The sequence below is a fragment of the Lepidochelys kempii genome, chromosome 8 (assembly GCF_965140265.1).
Source record: "Lepidochelys kempii isolate rLepKem1 chromosome 8, rLepKem1.hap2, whole genome shotgun sequence".
Lineage (NCBI taxonomy): Eukaryota > Metazoa > Chordata > Testudines > Cheloniidae > Lepidochelys > Lepidochelys kempii.
Genome location: NC_133263.1, coordinates 13263984 through 13285198, shown reverse-complemented (window position 1 = coordinate 13285198; position 21215 = coordinate 13263984). Strand labels below are relative to the sequence as shown.

The window sequence follows — 21215 nt, the reverse complement described above, 5'->3', positions numbered from 1 at the left end:
ATTTTTGTTAGTGGGATCATGACAAATTGTTGACAAGCATTTGAATTATGTATTAATAAGTGATTGGTGGTACACTTCCCTCTCTCCCACCCAAAAATGGCCTAATGCCATCAAGGTAACTGAAAACTACTACAAAAAGAACAGGAGGACTTGCGTCACCTTAGGGACGAACAAATTTATTGGAGCCTAAGCTTTCGTGAGCTACAGCCCACTTCATCGGATAACCTGAAAACTACTATGTTAGACTAAAAGATGTGGAATGAAGAGCCGAAAAAAAAGGCCACAGTTCAAGGTGGGAAGTGATGGTGCAGCTCCCCAGCTGCATGGGGGAGGGGAGGTGCGGAAGAGGATCTGTAGCTAACCTAGCAAGGTGTGCTTTGGAGTTACTTTTCTTTATGTAATTGTCATTTATTATAATTATTATTTCTACGGCGGTAGTCCCTGCAAGCCCTGGTCATGGATCAAAGCCTACACACACACACACGCTGGTACCTGTCCCCAGAAGCTTACAATCTAACCATTAGGTGTGCATTAAACCAATGAGTGAAACTGAACCATTCTATAGAGGGCACTGCAGTACCCACCATGGGATGAAAGACTGGAGGTCTCTAGTTGAAAGATCATTTTTAAAGCACCTTTAAAATTACCATACTGGATCAGACCCAGTTGTCCATCTAATTTAGTATATTGTCTCTGACAGTGCCAGAATCAAACATAAAAGAAAAATACAACGCAGTGGATAACAATGAATGAAACAGCCCATAGATGAAGTTTAATTCTAACCTCCAGCAGAGGCAATTTTCAGTTGTAGAAATAAAGCCATATTGGTTGTAGAAATAAAGCCATATTGTCTTGTGTATAGCGTTCTCCTGATGTGTGGCCCATACTCTCTAGGCGATGTTTTAACAATAAAGCAAAGGCGAATTTGCACTGTGCTTGCATTTGCAGAATATTGATATGCGTATAGGCATAGCCACAAAGTCTGGTCCAAGATAGCTTCTTGAAAAGAAAGCTTTGGAACCAATATATTGAACAGAAATTGAATGATTTTAAATTCAGTCTCAAAATGAGCATCAGGGCCATCCTCAGGCATATGCAGCATACACAGCTGCGTAGGGCACCCCAAAATTTTGGGCACCCCCAGGTCTTAGTGTCTGCCCTCCCGCCTCTTCCTATCCCTGTTCTGACCCTTCCTGTAGGCTTCCACCACAGCTGGCTGCTGCAGACTGGTGAGTCTTCCTCGGAGGAGATCTAGTATTTAAAAGTGAAAAGGACTTCCAGCCTGCCAGGCCTATTAGCACAACATTGAAACTGTTAAAGAGCCATTCAAGTGGTAATGAAGCCAATTAATAGGCATTTGCTAACCTCCAGGTATATATTGTCAGCTTCTGAATTTACTGACAAGAACAGTTGTGCATTACTGTAATATTTACTCAGAACATGTTAGTCTACAGGACCTTAGTTTAAAATTTGCTTTAAAAATATTTCATTAGTGTGTTGCAGGAGATTATAAAAATCACATCTCTAAAAAACCCTTGCATAGATTTTTAGATGCACAATCCGAGTATTCATCTTTAGCCTTAGATGCTTGGATCTTCAGACACAGTTTTTTAAAATAAATCCTTCAAAACACCCCCCTATCTAAAATACACATGCTAGCCCGGGCTGCCATCAGGCATAGGGGCACCAGTTTAATAATACTGCATAGTGCCCCACAAAGGACGGCCCCGATAAGCTGGATCCTGCTGTCACTGAAGTCAATATACAACTCCACTGGCTTCAGTGGGAGCTGGCTCAGACTCAGACAGTTGTTGGATGTTTGTTAAGTCATGCTTTCCATCATGTGTACATGGGGTGCCATAAAAAACTCCCTAATAACTGTGGCACTGCAGTATTTTCTACTCTAACTCACGAAAGCTCATGCTCAGATAAATTGGTTAGTCTCTAAGGTGCCACAAGTACGCCTTTTCTTTTTGCAAATACAGACTAACATGGCTGTTACTCTGAAACCTACACATACAGCAGTAACTGGCAACCACTGGACATGTGACGTTAAAATATAACAAGGGAAAATGAAGCACAATAGGGTGCATCATGGCAAAAATATATTTCCTTTCCCTTTCGCTTCCTCAGGGTTTACAGTCACATCAGGTGGCGGTGGTATTATTCATATAGAAGCGATGTCAGAAGGAACTGGGGGGGAAGATATCAAATATACAGATTAGCAGAAAGAATGTGAACAGAAAACATTTAAGAAACTCACTCTCTGGGGAAGAAAGAAGAAAGTTCCTACTGATCACATTCACATTAGAGCGCTTTCAGGTCTTTTATTTTTGTTGAACTTCCCTAGATAATTCAGATAGACCAGGACATTCAGTAGAGATGAATGGACTGACAGAGTTTCAGATGAGCTACAATAGGTCATAAAATATGGCCAACTTTCTTGTAATAGATTGTCTCTACACATATCCAGTGGCACTCAGAATTACCTCAGCGAAAGCCTGATTCCTCTGAATTTCATTTTCAGAATCATAAAAATGGTTCAAAAGAAATATTTTTTATGAATAGGAAGAATTATTCATGTCAGAGTAAATTTGTTACTCAGACTTCATCAGCGGATTTCAGGCATTGTACATGCCATGTGTAATTAGGGTGACCAGATGTCCCAATTTTATAGGGACAGTCCCAATATTTGGGGCTTTTTCTTATATAGGTACCTATTACCCTCCACCCCCTGTCCCAATTTTTCACATCTGCTGTCTGGTCACTCTGTGTAATATCTTGCTTAAAATACACCTTATTGAGACAGTAGTGATGATTCATTGGCGATCCCTCGATTAGAGAATGATCTCTACCACGGATTTACGTATAGGTCCTGAGATGACTTAGGAGTCCGATCCTGGAACTGCAATCCGCCCGCAGTAGGTACAGACATTTTGTGGCAGGTCAGTGGCCTGCTGGGAGACAGTTATTTCCTTCCTCCTCTCTCTTTTCAACTTAGAGGGCAAAGCACTTCTCCTCGAATCGGGCCACTGCCTGATGGAGAATATGGTGCCTTTGGGGTCAGTTAGTGGTTTGCTCTTCCCATCTTGTGATGTCCACATCAGTTTTCTTATATGCTTTCAGTGTGTCTTTGTAGTATTTCCTCTGACCATGGGTGAGCTGAGAGTAGAGGACTTGTTTGGGAGGCAAGAGTCTGGCATCCACACACAATGTCCAGCCCAGCGAAGTTGGTGCATGAGGATCATTGCTTCAATGCTGGTGACATTGGCTTCAGTGAGGATGCTGGCGTTAGTGCAGCAATCTTGCCACTTGATGCACAGGATCTTCTGGAGACATTGTTGGTGATACCTCTCCAAACTCTTCAGGTGCTGTCGATAGATCAAGGTTTTGCATCCATAGAACGGTGTAGGAACAACAGTTGTCTTATAGACCTGAATCTTGGTGTCCTGCCATAGGTCACCGTCCATGAAAACTGCATTGGATCAATTTCCCAAAGGGAGCACTTGCGCACTAGATCCTGTGCTGGATCTTACTGTTGATTTTTGCATTTTGAGAAAGTTGGCTGCCACCTATACCAATATTGAGTGAGAGTCCCAGGCTTCAGTAAACTTGTGCAAGAAAATCCAATATGGACTGAAGGTTATTCTCAGTGTGCACAAGGATGACACAATCATCAGCATACTGAAGATCAGTAATGGATGCCCTGAAGACTTTAGACTTCGAACAGAGACATCGAAGATTAAAGAGCCAAACATCCATTCCATACTGAATGTCAACTCCACTAGGGAGATGATCTTTAATGAGGACCAAAATGACTGCTAAATAGATGGAAAACAGGGTTAGGGCAACAACAGATCCTTGCTTAACCCCAGTTTTGATGATGAAAGATTCCATCTCAAGGTCACTACAGACAACCGTGGCAGTCATCTGATAATGGAGAAGCCTTAGGACCTTAATAAATTTTGGAGGGCAGCCAAATCTAGCCAACACCTTCCACAGAGCTTCACAATTGACAGAGTCAAAGGCCTTTGTCAAATCAATGAAAGCCATGTACAGGTCCTGATTTTGTTCCCAAGACATTTCCTGGATTTGGCGGGTAACGAAGATCATGTCAGTTGTCCAGAGAGACAGTAGCATAGGATATACAGAACGCCTAGGCTTGGAAGGATTCAATTTGAGTCAGGAAATGCCGATTTCACTGAACTCACAAACCCATAAAAAATATTTCCATCTATAATCATCAAAATTTACAGATAGGCAAAAGTACAAAAAATGCTGCTTGAGAACTTAGAGTTTAATTTAAGGATATTTACTTTGTATATTTTGACATGTGATGTTGACAATTTATAGTTAAACAGTTATAAAGCTTTAACTTTTTAACTCTGTGTCTACTGTCATTAAATAATTGTCCATCCCCACCCAACCCCGTTTGATCCCCTGATAATATCCCACCACTGTGAAAATTTAAATGAAAAATGGAAAAAATCCTTTAAAAAAATCAATACTATCTAGCAAATTTATAAAAAATAAAAATCTAATTCTGCCAAACCTAACTGTATCTTATGTGTGTGTGTCTTTGAAAGAGAGATGAGAGTCTGGAGGAATTAACTGTTTCGTTCAGATAAAATGAAAATTAACAAATCTTTGCCCCATCCTTGAGCCCAACCCTGCCCAAAACTTCTCTGAAGTTTGAAAAAGTTTACTAATTTAAAAAAAAAACAACCTGTAACTGATGAATAGCATTATAAATGGTCTGAACAAGAAGATCAAACCCTGATACATACAGAAAACATCTCTTTGTAAACTTAACATCAATTGATGGAGAAGTGTGTCCAACGAAGGGGAGTGGGGGAAGGTCACCTTCTGACTTTGACACTTTAAAAAAACTTCAAGTTTGAATCGACCCACTGCTCAAGAGGAGTTGATAGAAAAGCCAGAACAGACATGTTCTTCCTCTGGCCACAGGGAGTTTCATGGGAACAGAAAGTTCCAAAAAATTTCAACTCTGAAATATTGAATTGTTTTGTTTTGACATCTTTGATCAAAATTACATGGTTCAACATTCCCGAATCTAAATATTTCATTTCTACTTGTTTTGAGATTAATCTATGTCCCCCTGAGCTGCTGGAGTGCTTCATGGTATTTGTAGTTCAGGTGTCTCATGTCCCCATTCTCCTCTATGGGTTGGGTTCTGGATCTGGACTACATGTCCCATGATGCCCTATAACAGTTCAACTGGCAGGAATACTGCGGTACATCATAGGAGATGTAGTCCACCCAGGCAGTCTGGCCCACAAAAGAAAATGCAAGCATGAGGCACCCAAACTACAACTCCCATAAGGTACTGTGGCCACTCAGGCAGACAATTCAATACCAAACTGACCCAAATCAAAATATTTCAATTTGTTTCCAAAAAAAATGTTTTGATGTGGGTCAACATAACATGAAACAAAAGTTTGGCAAAAATCAACATTTTTCCCCCAAGGAAAATGTTTAGTTTTGTAGCGATTACATTTTAAATCCAAAAGGCATTTCCACAGGAAATTCTGAATCAGCTATAGCAGATGTTCCCAAACAGTGTTCCACGAGCTCCATTCAGGTGGTCCACAGATAGTTCCCTCTAAGGTGTGCACCTGGGTGGCTGCAAACGAGAGAAAGAAAAGCCGCCCACCTAATTCGTGGAGCCATGCAGGTGTGGCTCCATTAGGTGCCTGGACCCTGGAGAAGATGCACATGTAAGGTAAGGTGGTGGCCTTGGGGGGAATAGTGGGTAGATGGGAAGGGGCAGTGGGGTGAAAAGAGGGGTGGGAAGAATTTGGGACATGCAGGGCTGTGGTGGCCAGAGAAAGAGGTGACTTTCCCTAGTTCCAGGGCTGCGACTGCCGGAGAGTGATCCCACCTCGCTTTCCCAGCCCCAGCTCGGGCACTGCTGCGGCGGGGGAGAGAGGGCACATCCATCGCATTAGAAATGTAAGACTACTGATATTAAAATATGAGTTGTGTGCTTTTATTTGTAGAACAAAAAAACTATTATTAAGATATTTTTTATATAGTGCTTTTATCCAGAGCGCTTTATATATAGTTAGCTAATGGTACAAACAACATTTGGAAAGATCACTAAGTGATCTGCCAAGACCCTCAGCAATTTTCAGGTGGTCTGCGGAAAAAAATAAGTTTGAGAACCACTGAGCTATAGAAAACACCATCTTATAGGGCAAGGGTAAAAAGTATAAACATTTTATTTCCTCTGAAAAAGAAACGCTAATTGCTTTGGTGCTGTTCACATTGGCCTTGTTTTTATGTCTTTTTACATCTGGAACCATTAAAGATTGGTTAGCTAAAGTGTGCCATAAAAACAGGGGAATTCAACTTCACCAGCTTATGGAGGCATTCAGACAATACCTTATCCTAAGCCCCACTTACCCCCTACTTACTTTGCGATATTGCATATCATGCAATATTAGGCTTCCACCGCAATTTTCATTTTAATTAGCTTACTTTGCACAGTCCACAATTTTGCTTACATTTTAAGGTTTGCAACACACTTATTTCCCTCATTGGTTCAGAACAACCCCATTTACCTGAGCTGACAGCAGCTGAGGCTCAGGCTGCATTAATGATTGTATTATAGTTGCAGCAAAATGTCTGGTTATCAAAAATATTAGCAGGCCTAACATATACTTGAGTGTTTATATTGCTGTGGCAATTTCTTCTTAAATATGTTCTCTCTGGTTTTTCCAAATTACCACAATTAATAAAGGTCCATTATTAATTTTGCATGATTTTCCATGTCTTGTCCGCAACTCAGCCGCAAATATTTGATAATCATCCCGCAATTCAAGTAGGGCTTTAGTCCATACCAACATAACAGGGAGAGAGACTTTTTTTTTTTAAAAGGAAAATCTGACAGAAAATTGTGCTTTTGTGGCCAGTTGTCTTTGTAATAATACACCATGAGACTTGAGATCTTCAAAGCACTTTTTAAACACTGCACTCACATGAGGTAAGTAAATTTTTATCCTCATTTCACAGACATGCAAACTAATATGAAGCAGCCAGAATAAAATGACACACTCAGAGAGCTGTTACTAGAACTCAGAAGTAGAGATGAGTGAATAGCTGAATTTTTGGTTTGGTGACCAAAAGTAAAAAAAATTGTTTAACAGAATCACAGAAATATAGGGCTAGAAGGGACCTTGAGAAGTCATCAAGTCCAGCCCCCGCGCTGAGGCAAGACAAGTAAACCTAAACTATCCCTGTGTGTTTGTCTAACCTGTTCTTAAAAACCTCTAATGATGGGCATTCCAGGACTTTCCTTAAAAGCCTATTTCAGAGTTTTTTAACTACCCTTATCATTCAAAAATTATTCCTAATATCTAACCTAAAATCTCATTTACTGCAGATTAACCCAATTTCTTCTTGTCCTACCTTTAGATGATCATAGACCTCTTTATAATGGCCCTCAACATATTTGGGCTATGCCTCCATAAGCTGGTGAAGTTGAAATCCCCTGTTTTTATGGCACACTTTAGCTAACCAATCTTTAATGGTTCCAGATGTAAAAAGACAAAAACAAGGCTAATGTGAACAGCACCAAAGCAATTAGCTTTTCTTTTTCAGAGGAAATAAAATGTTTATACTTTTTACCCTTGCCCCGTAAGATGGTGTTATCAGGTCCGCCCCTCCCACATCTTCTTTTCTCAAGACTTTATAAGCCTAAGTTTTCTTAATGTTTTCTCATAGGTCAGGTTTTCTACTTTTTTTTTTTTTTGCTCTTCTCTATCTACACTCTCCAGTTTGTCTACATCTTTCCTGAAGAATAGTGCTCAGAATTGGACACACTATCCTAGCTGAGGCCTCACCAGTGCTGAGTAGTGTGTCTTACATACAGCCCTCCAGTTAATACAGCCAAAATGATATTAGCCTTTTTTGCAACTGCATCACATTGTCAACAAACAATGTTTCATTCGACCCAAATTTTTTTTTTATTTCATTGTTTTCATGTGTTTTGGTACCCCTTTCTTTAAAAAAAACAATCTAAAATCCAAAACAAAGTCTTGTTTCAAAATGAAAAGCCAAAATGTTTTTGTTTTGACCACTTCAAAATGGAACCATTTTACTTTTTCAAAAATTTATCTTTTTTCAGATGAAACTATTTGCAAATAGTTTCAGTGCCCCCAGAACTGCAATATTATTTATTTATTTATTTAGGACAAGCTTACTATTAATTGAAAAAACAATATAGGCCCAGCTTTACTCAGAAGTTTCTGGCTTTCAGTCCTGTGCGTGGAACACTAGGTCTAAGGTCTCTCTCATTGTGCTTACACACTTTTTTTTGAAAAAAATAAGTGCATACACAGGTAAGAATGTGTGATCTGCAGTTGTTTTACTGGGTATAAAAACAACTACCAATGCAATAAGACCCTAGGTCACGATGCTGGCTCCAAATCAGTTCTGACTTCCACCACGAATACAAAGAACAAATCAGTTTCACAATAACTATCCTGAAAAGAACAAGCTCAATTCAGCAAATCCAAAAGGTTTCAGAGTAACAGCCGTGTTAGTCTGTATTCGCAAAAAGAAAAGGAGTACTTGTGGCACCTTAGAGACTAATAAGGTGCCACAAGTACTCCTTTTCTTTTTGCAAATCCAAAAGGTTTCATTACTGGAGATATTTTTATTACTTTTATACTTTTCCTCTATTTTTTCTTTCCCCTTTCATCCCTGTGCCTTCCAGAGTGCATCACTTAAGAGCAACATCACAAGTAGGGCCTCATCTCACCAGAGTCTAGCAACTTTCACTGGTAACCAGCAACCTGTGTGAAAACAGCACTACAAGGTCACTCAAATGATTTTTCCTTCAAGATTTTCTACCCACTTCACTACAGGCAGCCTATCTGATAAATGAATCCTTCAACTGAAGCATCAGGGCTGAAGTGCCCACTACAGGGAGCTTACGTTCCCACACTCATTTCTAGGAGTTCAAAATTAAGTTCTACATAAATAAGTCACTTCAGAATAACCTTGTGCGGAGAGCAATACCACCCCCACCAAATCCAAAAACCCACCACATCCCTCCAACACAGAGAAGCACCACAGTTACTGATATTTTAACATGCTTAAGCTCTGGACACTGATGCTACCAGAACTATTGGGAAGGAATTATTCCAGCAGTGATTCTAACCTTTGGATACTACTGCATTTTGCAATAGTATTCAGCACATACGTTGACTAGGATCTCAGTTAGGATAATCCCTGGAACTCCAGTCCTTAGAGGCCCCATGTGAATCAAGGGTCAGATTTAAAATGTATAATGCATTGCTTGCATTAGACTAGAACCCAATCATGCGCTCATCGAAATCCATGGGAGTTTTTGCCATCATTTCCACAGGGAACAGGAGCTGGTCTTTGCTCTTTGCTATTCCGAGAGCTCCCTAAAATGCCTCACTGAATGTCATCTTAAAAATCCTACCACCACCACGAGAATAGAGGAAATGTTTTATCCCAAACCCCACAAAAAGTTAAACTGAAAGATACCACAATATACACTAGCAAATTCTCTAGCTGTATGTGACATTACAGATAATCTACTGAAAATATTGTCAGTATACATCCATGTTCCTGCTGCTCTAAAGGGATGAAAGAAAAGTACATAACTAAAGAATAGCATTTTTCTCATAGTGAACTGAAATAAATAAATAAATAAATATAGTGATGGGACACACTGAATCTGACCTCACTTTAAAATAGATGCATTGGGTTTTGGTTTTTTTTAAACCCAGAGTCGCTTGGAAAGAAAAATAATTTCTGATTCACCAATTCTGGCGAGTTCTTCGACATAATTTGAACATGAGATTACTGGGGGATTTAATTGTTTTTGGTTTTTTGTTTTTTTTTTTAAATTAGACACAGATTTTAACCTTCAGATTCTAGATGACTGTTGGATCATATTAAAGAAGTTCTGTATTGAAATCACAAATGAGTTTGATTCCCCAGAGTTTAAATTCCAGGGTATTACTAATGAAGAGGTCTCTTGGTTTTTGGTACTGTTTCTCTCCCTCCATGCGTGAAACTTGCAAGCTGCTAATTGCGTTAGTACATTCTAAGACAGAGTCTGTTCTCAAAGCAATTCAGAGAGAGAGAGACTCAAAGCAATACTCGAACAACAGAAACAGCACCCAGAGACTCCCCGCCCTTTTGTTGTATTAACAATTGTTATTAAAATAGAGATAGAGGATGTATGTGGATGGATGCTTGGTGTGGATAATAACTGAATGATCAGGGAGGTGCCAGCCTAAGAATCCAGTGTCCATCGGCTGAAGAAGGCATCAAGTGGAAATAACCAAAGGACCCCCTGCCCCCCCCCCCCAGAGGGCAGACTGGAATCCACCCAACAGCCTCAAGAATGGGAGAACCAAAGAACAAGATAACATCTAGCAGCACGGAGCCATCAGGAATGTGCTATCTGCTGATTGATTCAGCAACAGCATGATGAAGCAATTCCCATAGACTGGCATACGAAGAAATTCCTATAAAAATAGACTCTAAAAAGTGAGAACTTTGGGGTCTGATTCTGCAAACCAACTTCCAGGAGCATCAGATGAGCATAACAACTTTGCAGAACCTGTGTGTGTGTGTGTGTGTGTAAATATGAGATTGAATGGAATGTTATAGCTATAACTAACTGCTTACTATGATTCTTTCTGTATTCACAATAAATGTGGTATTTTGCCTTTTTCCCTTTAATAAGATCCTGCTGGTTTTTATTTTATTGGTATAACATGATGACAGCTAGACTTCAACCTAGGTCCCCCACATCCCAGAAAAGTGTCCTAACCACTGGGTTATTCAGAGGTACAGTCTCTCATATTTCTTTGCAAAAAGGTCACAGTTTTGTTCCAATACGAAAACAAATTCTGAAACCCCAACATTTCATTAACTGGAATTTTTGTTTTTCCAGCCAGCCCTAGTATTTCTTGAGATTGGATAGGGACATATTAATGTATGTGGTAGAACTGCTCTCTTTTCATATTGCAGCTGGTAGTATGATCTGACACTACAATGTGTTCACATCTGTCAAGTAAAAAGTTCTTTAGAACAAATGTAAAAGGACAAAGCCTTTGAGAAAATGCTGTGATAATTCTTCATGGTCAATGGGCTCATACACTTGTATTTTACTTTATTATCCCACTATATTAGGGACACTAAGGTATTGCCATCTATGCTTGACCTAGTAATTAGAGTCATTCACAACGCATCATTATTAAATGGTAGGAGTCCTCTGTTATAAAACAGAAGGGCAGCCAGGCAGTTTATATAGAATAAAAATCCTCACGTGATCAGAGGACCTTTCCACTTTGAATCACCACATTTAATATTATGGATGTGACCAGTGGCTTGCTCCCTTCGTCGGATTTCTGGTTGATTGCTTTTGCTTGAGAATCCACATCTCCTTTCTTATCTGATCTCCTTCAATTCTCCTAAACCCAGAGAGCAGCGCTCCACATTTTAACACTGGCTATGAGCCCAAAGTAGCAAGATCAATTAGTCTTCATTTTGTGGATGCCATTTTTCTTTAGTCCCATTGGCTGGATGAACTCTTTGTGTGTTATATTGTTCCTAAATACAAGGCCTCTTGTATAAATAAGATACTTTTGCTAGCTATCAGACACATCAAATCCCTGCTCTGGTGCCCCCTCAATTTGCACCATGTTTAGTGAAAGATGTGAGGAATAGAGAATTCAGTTGAACTCCTAGGACTTAATTCCTATGGGGTGCAAAGCTCATGCACATTGTAGTTCAGAGAAAGCTGAAGATGGTGGCTCTAGGCTAGGTTTTCCACCTCCTGCAATCCTGGGTCTAGACTGCACTCACCCCCAGTATAACTTAGAGTAGCCACAAGTCTGCTCTAAGTTATGCCAACTGGAACAGGCTGTTGGGGACCATTCACCAGCTCCGACTGTCTGGTGTTACGTGCACTTGGTCTCTGCCCCTCACCATACCATCATGCCCCCTCCTCAACCCAGAAAGCCTCTCTTACACAGAGTGAGGGGCAGAGGGTGGCATAAAGCCAGTTTTATACCATCAGAGATTCCCCAGTTTCCCCCTTTAGGGCAGCTCTAAGGCCCCTTTCCACTGGAAGAATGGCACAAAGGAGAGTCATCATGGGCCAGGGATCTGGCCCACAATAAAGATGTGTAAAATATTTATTAATAGACAGAAGTATGACATATGCCAATAAGGTTGGAAGCAATATGATTTTGTCTATGCATGCACTTATACAGCTAATTCACGGGCTGTACAGATAGAATCATATGTACTAAATACATCCAGTGATGTAAAGGCAATGGGATCTACTGGCATGAGGTTTTTTCCCTGTGTGGAGGGAGACCCTTCTGCTCCCTAACAAATCCAGTTGCAGGATCAGCATCTAAGTTTGTACAAGAAACGTTTCCTTGTCAGGAACGGAAGTGTTCCTCTGTGCAGATAACAGCATCATTTTGGATAGAAAGATGTAGGCTCACTGCATTTTGTTTGTTTTCAGAGACTGGAACAGCTTCAAGGTTATCGAGTTACTCAAATCTCAGGATCAGTGTGGGGTTAAATCCATCCTCCTTGAAACGATTAATGATTGGGGTAGTTGATGCTTTTGAAGAAATAAAGACAAACAATAGCTGCCTACAACTTTTAATTTTCCATAAATGACTCAACTCTGATTGAAAAGTACAGGCTAAATTCGGTTCTCTGGAGATGGATTCTTAACAGCAGTGCCTGTATCTGTAAGATTCTATTATGTCATGTGTAGGAAACATTATTATTAATTCTAGTTCTGCAGTTTCTCGTTGGAGTCTGTTTTTGAAGTTTTTTGTTAAATTGCAACTTTTAGGTCTATATTTGAGTGACTAGGGAGATTGAAGTGTTCTCCGACTGGTTTTTTAATGTTATAATTCTTGACGTCTGATTTGTGTCCATTTATTCTTTTATGTAGAGACTGTCCAGTTTGGTCAATGTACATGGCAGAGGGGCATTGCTGGCACATGATGGCATATATCACATTGGTAGATGTGCAGGTGAACGAGCCCCTGATGGTGTGGCTGATGTGATTAGGTCCTATGATGGTGTCCCTTGAATAGATATGTGGACAGAGCTGGCAGGGTTTGTTACAAGGATAGGTTTCTGGGTTCGTGTTTTTGTTGTGTGGTTGCTGGTGAGTATTTGCTTCAGGTTGTGAGGGGGTGCTCTCTGTAAGTGAGGACTGGCCTGTCTCTCAAGGTCTGTGAGAGTGAGGGATCGTCCTTCAGGATAGGTTGAGGGCTGGAATTAATTTGCCAACTGGACACCATCAAATTAGGTCTGAATAGAGATTGGGAGTGGATGAGTCATTACACAAACTAAAAACTATTTCCCCATGCTAATTTTTCCCCCTATTTTTACTCACACCTTCTTGTCAACTGTTGGAAATGACTATAAAAGTGAGTTTTCCTCCTGCTGATAATAGCCCACTTTAATTGATTTGTCTCACTAGTTAGTAAGGCAATCCCCATCTTTTCATGTTGTGTGTGTCTCCCTACTGTATTTTCCACTCCCTACATCTGATGAAGTGGGTTTTAGCCCACGAAAGCTTATGCCCAAATAAATTTGTTAGTCTAAGATGCCACAAGTACTCCTCGTTCATTCTACCCATAGCATCGCATTGTACACAAACACACATTTATATAACAAAATTTTTTAAAAAAATCTTTGCCTCCCACTGCAAAGTGTTTTTGTACATCCTTTTGAGATCTGTCAAAACCTGTGAAAAGATGGAGGTTTTTCTATACTGTGTATTATTGAACGCAACAGTCAGCCCTCTAGAACTCATCATTGATTGAGATAGATGAAGCTATTTAAAAAAAACCCACCTAATGAAGTCTCTTTGGAGCCTCTGAAACTCCACAGTAAAGATAAATGAGAAAATTTCTTGATATCTGTAATTTAAAATAATGGCTATCAGGCCTGATGCTGTTTTCAAGGTTTATTGAATTTTTATATCAACTTCTACATTCTACATGTAATTGAAACCCGAGATTACTGTTTTTCTCTTGTGTCACATTTAAAATGCAAAAAAAGATAGCCTCTGTCACACTGTTACTTCACAGGAGGCTGATCACTATCACAGCTGATTTGATACTCTAGCTGCAATTGCTGTGTACATCAGTGGGGACATACAATGGGATAACTTCACCTATGGACATGTTTATTTGCCAGAGCATCAGGCAAGCATTTTGATAGCTCCAGGCTAACAATGACATGTCCCTTGTGAATTAATTTCTATTTGGACTAGCATTAGGACTGTTTAGATTAATCAATGTTGCCAACCCCCAAGCATTCAAATATCATGGGTCAGGCCCTCACAAATTATGAGATCAGTTTAAAAATCACCAGATTTTAAAAAACAAATAAATTTGTGGTTCTTTCTATCTGACTTCTTGGTTTCTGAGCCTTTAGGGTGCCCTCAGTTCACATTTTCAGGCTTTTCTCCACAGCCATGAGAGCTAGAAACTTACTAAAAGCTGAGATTCACAGTGTTACAACCTGGCCCAATAGACCACTGTATGGTCACCAGTCTGTTGCAAGTAGACCCAAGTGCTGGGTCACACACGCAGGGCCATCCTTGGGATTTATGGGGCCCTACGCAGTATTATTAAACTGGTGCCCCTATGCCAGACGGCAGCCCAGGCTCGCAGCCCTGGGGGGGGAGGGACGAGGCAGAAAAGGATACCGAGCCGCCTGGCCTACCTCACAGCGGTGGAGAGTCACAGTTCTCCGCAGAGACCCTTGTACCCTCTCCCTCACGCAGACTGCACGGCATCGGTGCATCCGGCTCTGTGAATATGACCTCTGCCTAAGGAGACTGCTGCAGGCACTGGGTGTGCAGGAGCAGATCCGTTCTTACCTGTTGTCATGGGCGGTGGGTGAAGCTGCCACTTGGGGAGGCTAGCTCCCCAGTCACCTCTTCTGCCTGTGGCTCCGCACATACTCCACCCCTGCTCTGCCCCAGGCCCCGCCCTCTCCCCACTGTCTCCCTCCTCCTCTTCCCTCCCTGCTCACCCCCTTCCAGCCAAATCCCTGAACCCAAATGAAGCAAACATTTGAAAATACCACTCTTCTGCAATTTCTTTCTAAAGAAAATGGAGCATGTTTTCCACTGCATGCCAGAAGGTGAAGACTGGACATGCAGAAAGTACCCAATTAAAAGCACTAAATTTGGGAATAAAAAAATGTTAGTCACGGGTTTTTTGATATGCCCTGAAGTTTGTCAGATTTATTTGCAAAAACTTTGTTGTAAGGGCAAATCAGCTCTCCTGCTGAATACAAAATTAAATATTATGGAACACATGATGCAGCTCTTCTCTGTTTTACATTTTCTTAATCAGTATTTCTAAACCGATTTTATATTTTAAATGTACTCTTAAGCCTTCATAAAGTAGGTTTCAGAGTAACAGCCGTGTTAGTCTGTCTTCGCAAAAAGAAAAGGAGTACTTGTGGCACCTTAGAGACTAACCAATTTATTTGAGCATAAGCTTTCGTGAGCTACAGCTCACTTCATCAGATGCATACTGTGGAAACTGCAGAAGACATTATATACACAGAGACCATGAAACAATACCTCCTCCCACCCCACTCTCCTGCTGGTAATAGCTTATCTAAAGTGATCACTCTCCTTACAATGTGTATGATAATCAAGTTGGGCCATTTCCAGCACAAATCCAGGTTCTCTCACCCCCCACCCCCATACACACACAAACTCACTCTCCTGCTGGTAATAGCTTATCCAAAGTGACCACTCTCCTTACAATGTGCATGATAATCAAGGTGGGCCATTTCCAGCACCTCTCACCCCCCCCCCTTTTTTTCCAAAAACCACACACACAAACTCACTCTCCTGCTGGTAATAGCTTATCCAAAGTGACCACTCTCCTTACAATGTGTATGAAAATCAAGGTGGGCCATTTCCAGCACAAATCCAGGTTTTCTCACCCCCCACAGTGGTCACTTTGGATAAGCTATTACCAGCAGGAGAGTGAATTTGTGTGTGTGGTTTTTGGAAAAAGGGGGGGGGGGTGAGAAAACCTGGATTTGTGCTGGAAATGGCCCACCTTGATTATCATACACATTGTAAGGAGAGTGATCACTTTAGATAAGCTATTACCAGCAGGAGAGTGGGGTGGGAGGAGGTATTGTTTCATGGTCTCTGTGTATATAATGTCTTCTGCAGTTTCCACAGTATGCATCCGATGAAGTGAGCTGTAGCTCACGAAAGCTTATGCTCAAATAAATTGGTTAGTCTCTAAGGTGCCACAAGTACTCCTTTCCTTCATAAAGTAATCATTCTAAATTACTACATATTTAACTCACTGAAACAAAGACATTTTAAATTAAATCAGTCACAGAGGTTTAGTGTATTCATAACAATGTTCATTGGTTTTAGAAAAAGGGAATGCTAATTTACTTTGTGTAATCTCCATAACAAGACACATGTTTATGAAATTTCACCAACTTTAAAAAAAAATGTTTCCAAAGATTTTAGGTATAACAAAGGATTTTATAATCTTACTAAGGTACTGATTTTGTTGGAGGGTTCTCTTAAAACTAGTTCATCAAATAGAAGTAAAGAAAAGGAAACTTATTTGTCCAGCTATCTGGAAGGAAAGGGGTGTTTGTCCTTTTAAGGACTCTCTTCAACAGGGAGGTGAAGGAAGAAAGGGATGGGCAGAAAGGACAGGAAGACTTTGGAAGCAAGTTTTTTGTACTGTAGTAATTAAAATTAAAATATGTATTTTAGAGAAGGGTGGTCTTCTGGAGGAGTTATTTAAAAAACGGTATGTCTGAAGATCCAAGCATTTAAGGCTAAAGATGAATACTCAGATTGTGCATCTAAAAATCTGTGCAAGGATTTTTTTAAGAGATGTGATTATATAAGCTCCAGCAACACACTAATGAAATATTTTTAAGCAAATTTTCAACAGCAGACTAACATGTTCTGAGTAAATATGACAGTAATGCTCAACTGTTTAGTCAGTAAATTCAGAAACTGACAGTATATACCTAGGGGTTGGCAAATGCCTGTTAAATGGCTTCTTTACCATTTGAATGGCTCTTTAACCATTTCAGTGTTGTGCTAGTAGGTCTGGCAGGCTGGAGGCTTTTTCACTTTTAAATACTAGATCCCCCCTGAAGGAAGACACACCAGGCTGCAGCAGCTAGCTGTGGGAGCCTGCAGAAAGGGACAGAACAGGGATAGGAAGAGCGGCGCATGAACACTAAAACCCAGGGGTGCCCCAAATTTTCAGGTGCCCTACACAGCTGCCTATGCCTAAGGACAGCACTGCACACGTGCTTCCAAGTCAATTGGAGTCTACTCACGGTTTCTAACTCTGGGTCCATAGGGCATGCTCCCGGGCTCAGACTTCTTATTTGATCCCCTCCCTTGGGGCATGGGACAATGCAACCGGGACACCCTAGATGCCAAAAACAGATCGGAGTCTTCCCAAATCAGACCTCTGTAACTTACACATACTCCCCCCCTGAGCTCCACCTACTCTGTGAGCTCTCTGGGCTCCTAGTTTAACCCTTTTGGGGACTACACTGCAGGAAAATAAGGAACACAGACTTAGCGAAAGAGTTTCTAAACCACAGACATATTACTCTTAAGGCATTCAAGCATTAGAGATCTTTGAAAACAGGAGCCCTAAGACCCACCTTCCCCATGTCTGATCTCACTCCTGCAAGTCTGAGATTTGTGAGCATTTCAGGCTGGGCAGAGTCCCTCCTGTCCTCTAACACATGTTGTGGTCAGCCCCCCTGAAAAGAGCAGCATTCTGCTCTGCTGTAAGACCTCTTTCAGAGTAGCAGCCGTGTTAGTCTGTATCCGCAAAAAGAACAGAAGTACTTGTGACACCTTAGAGACTAACAAATTTGTTAGTCTCTAAAGTGCCACAAGTACTCCTGTTCTTTTTGTAAGACCTGTCTCTCTGCTGGGTGCTTCACTGTGACGATCCAGTCCCCTCCTCATGTCACGCTTGCCCACCATGCTAGAAAAACCATTGTTCAAGGAGGGTGGGCAGGCAGCTGAGTCCTCTGTGGGCAACAGCCCCCAAAATTCCATCTTTGTGGCTTCCCAATGACTATCCTTCAAGGAGATAAAAGGTGCCTTTCTGAGAGAGAGGCAGTTGTCTGCCTTCCTCTGCAGCAGGTGGCACGAGTCACTAGTAGGTTTATACTAGCGTAAATGGCGAATTCTCGGTAACCTGAAGTCTTTAAACCATGATTTGAGGATTTCAGTAACTCAGCCAGAGGTTGGAGGCCTATTACAGGAGTAGGCGGATGAGGTTCTGTGGCCTGCAACATGCAGGAGGTCAAATTAGATCATCATGATAGCCCCTGCTGACCTTAAAGTCAATGAGAACGTAGTACAACAGCTTGCCCTCAGGCAAGCTGAGACATGCTCAACACAATACGAAAAGAAGTCTATAATTTGACACAGACGGATCCCACTGTCACTCTCCGCTCTGGCTGCACATTCTTTTCTTTTTTTAAAAAAGGCAATACATAGACTCACGATAAAAAAATCAGAGGGACTGCAGTGTAAGTCTGGGTCTGTAAAAGCGGCAAAGAGTCCTGTGGCACCTTAAAGACTAACAGACGTATCGGACCATAAGCTTGCATGGGTGAATATCCACTTCGTCGAATGCATGTCAAAGAAAAGAATCACTGGAGCTGGGCAACACTTGTGTGCTGCAGGTAAAGGTTTTCTCTTGCTTCGGCATGAGATTGCCTCAATGGTGTAGTTTCTCCATGACTGTCTAAAACGTTGCCAGGGACCACTTCAGTTGACAGAAGGCCTCAATTTGTGGCATTGTCACTTTGGGATCAAGAGGTGAGTGTTTCGGGTATCATACAAAACTTGAGCCCAAACCTTATGCTGCTTGGAATTTCAGCACAGTGTAGTGCTTTTTTTAAGTGGATAACAGCCTGCCCAACATTCCCTTTCTTAAGAAAGCAGCTACTAACATCCACACAGAGTACTGCATAGCACATAAATTCTACCAGAGTAATCAACTCCTCCTGGCCTTTCTTTGATGCACTGCTCCTTTAAGAACATAGTCAAAAATGCTAATATACACAACCAGACCCCTTATCAGCTTACAGAGCTGACATTCCAGTGTGTGTCATGAATATCACATGCGAGTCTGAAGGTGGACAATTCTAAGAGGGCTACCGTATGAATAAACTATTCCTTATGGTTATCCCAACCCAACTGACTATCTGCCCGTACAAGTCCAGTGCTTGTTTCCAAGCAGGAAGCTAGCTGAATCATTGCCTGTCTCTCAGAGGACAATGGTAAACAGTGTAGCCTAGGGATCTTGCTGGGCAGATCATTTAATCTCTGCACTTTAATTTCTCCATCTGTAGGACAGAGATTATATTTACACACCTCTGTCAGTCCCATATAAAAGTTGCTACGTAAGCGGGATCTATTACTGAAGCCACTGCAGTCCCAGTGTACAGCTTACTATGCTGGAGTGTTTTGAGATACCCAGGGATGTGAATGGCACTATACAAAGTGACTCTCTTGTCATGCCACATTGCCAAAGTTGCGATCAGTGGAAGTGCTCAATCTGAAGAGAAATAGCATGCGTCAGGCCTCTAAGAAACCATATTAGTTTTAAAATCATGAGCTTTTTTTTTTTATTTAAAAAAGTTAATTTGCCTTCTGGTTTGTGAGCATTTACGGTACTTCTTGGAACATGTGTTCAAGCTTCTCTCCACAACCAGAAGGGCTAGAAGCTTCCCCCACACACTTTTTTTTGGGGGGGGGTGGAGGGGGAGACGTAAATGAAGCCAAGATTCTCACATAATTGCTTGACTCCAGCAGCATGGCCTTTACAAAAAAAATAAAAAATAAAAATAAATACCTTCCTTCCAGCCTCTTTATGCCAGATAAAAGAGACCAAAAAAGATAGCGTTGCCAGGTGTTCTGTTTTGGACCAGAATCTCAGTCAAAATAGGGTTGCCAACTTTCTACTTGCACAAAACTGAACACCCCTGCCCCGCTCCTCCTTTGAGGGCCCACCTATATCTCACCCCTTCAAGGCCCCGCCCACTCCACCCCACCTCCCTCTGTCGCTTGCTCTCCCCACCCTCACTCACTCGCTCATTTTCACTGGGCTAGCTCAGGGGGCTGGGTGTGGGAGGGGGTGAGGGCTCACGGGTGGGGCCAGGGATGAGGGATTGGGGGTGTTGGGAGGGGGCTCTGGGATGGGACAGGGATCAGGGCTGGGGCAGAAAATTGGGGTACGAGGGGGGAGTAAGGGCTCTGGCTGGGGATGAGGGGTTTGGGGTGTAGGAGTGCGCTCCGGGCTGGGACTGAGGGGTTCAGAGGGCTGGGGCTGGGAGTTGGGGCCTGGGAGGGAGTCAGGGGTGCAGGCTCTGGGCAGCGCTTACCTCAGACAGCTGCCGGAAGCAGCGGCATTTCCCCACGCCGGCTCCTATGCACAGGCACGGCCAGGTGGCTTTGCAAGCTGTCCCATCCACTGGCACTGCCCCTGCAGCTCCTGTGGTTCCTGACCAATGGGTTCCTGTGGTTGTGGTTCCTGGCCAATGGGAGCTGCTGGGATGGTACTTGGAAGAGGGGCAGCATGCAGAGCCCCCTGGCTACCCCTGTGCCTAGGAGCCAGAGAAGGGATGTGCCAGTTGCTTCCTGGGAGCCACACAATGTGGAAGCTAGCAGGGAGCCTGCCTTAGCCCCGCTCTGCGGCACCACCAACCAGACAGTCAACGGCTCGGTCAGCAGTGCTGACTGGAGCCACCAAGATCCCTTTTCAACCAGGTGCTCTGGTCGAAAACCAGGCATCTGGTCACCCTGGGTCAAAAAGGGACCCTAGGGGCTCCAGTCAGCACCACTGACTGAGCCTTTACGAGCCCAATCAGCAGCACAGTGGGGCTAAGGCGGGCTCTCTGCCTGCCCTGGCTTTGCGTGGCTCTCCAAAGCTGTGGGCATGTCTGACTCCTAGGTGCAGAAGCCAGGGAGGCTCTGCACGCCACTCACAACAATGTCATCTGCTTGCCAGCACTCAAAGTGGTCAAACGGGATGGAAATGAGCCCAAACCAAAACCTTGAATAAAGGGACAAACCTCACCCCTAAAACACACACACGCACACAGGAGCA

The 21215-nt window shown here is 42.2% G+C and overlaps 1 protein-coding gene across 1 annotated transcript in view; it reads right to left on the bottom strand.

Moving 5' to 3' along the window:
- FSTL4 (follistatin like 4) overlaps positions 1–17513 on the bottom strand; it is a 776177-nt gene extending 758664 nt beyond the window's left edge. The window contains exon 1 of the mRNA XM_073355595.1: positions 17410–17513. The gene's annotated coding sequence lies outside the window, so the exon portion shown is untranslated. The remainder of the gene's footprint in view (positions 1–17409) is intronic.
- Between the last annotated feature and the right edge of the window lie 3702 nt (positions 17514–21215).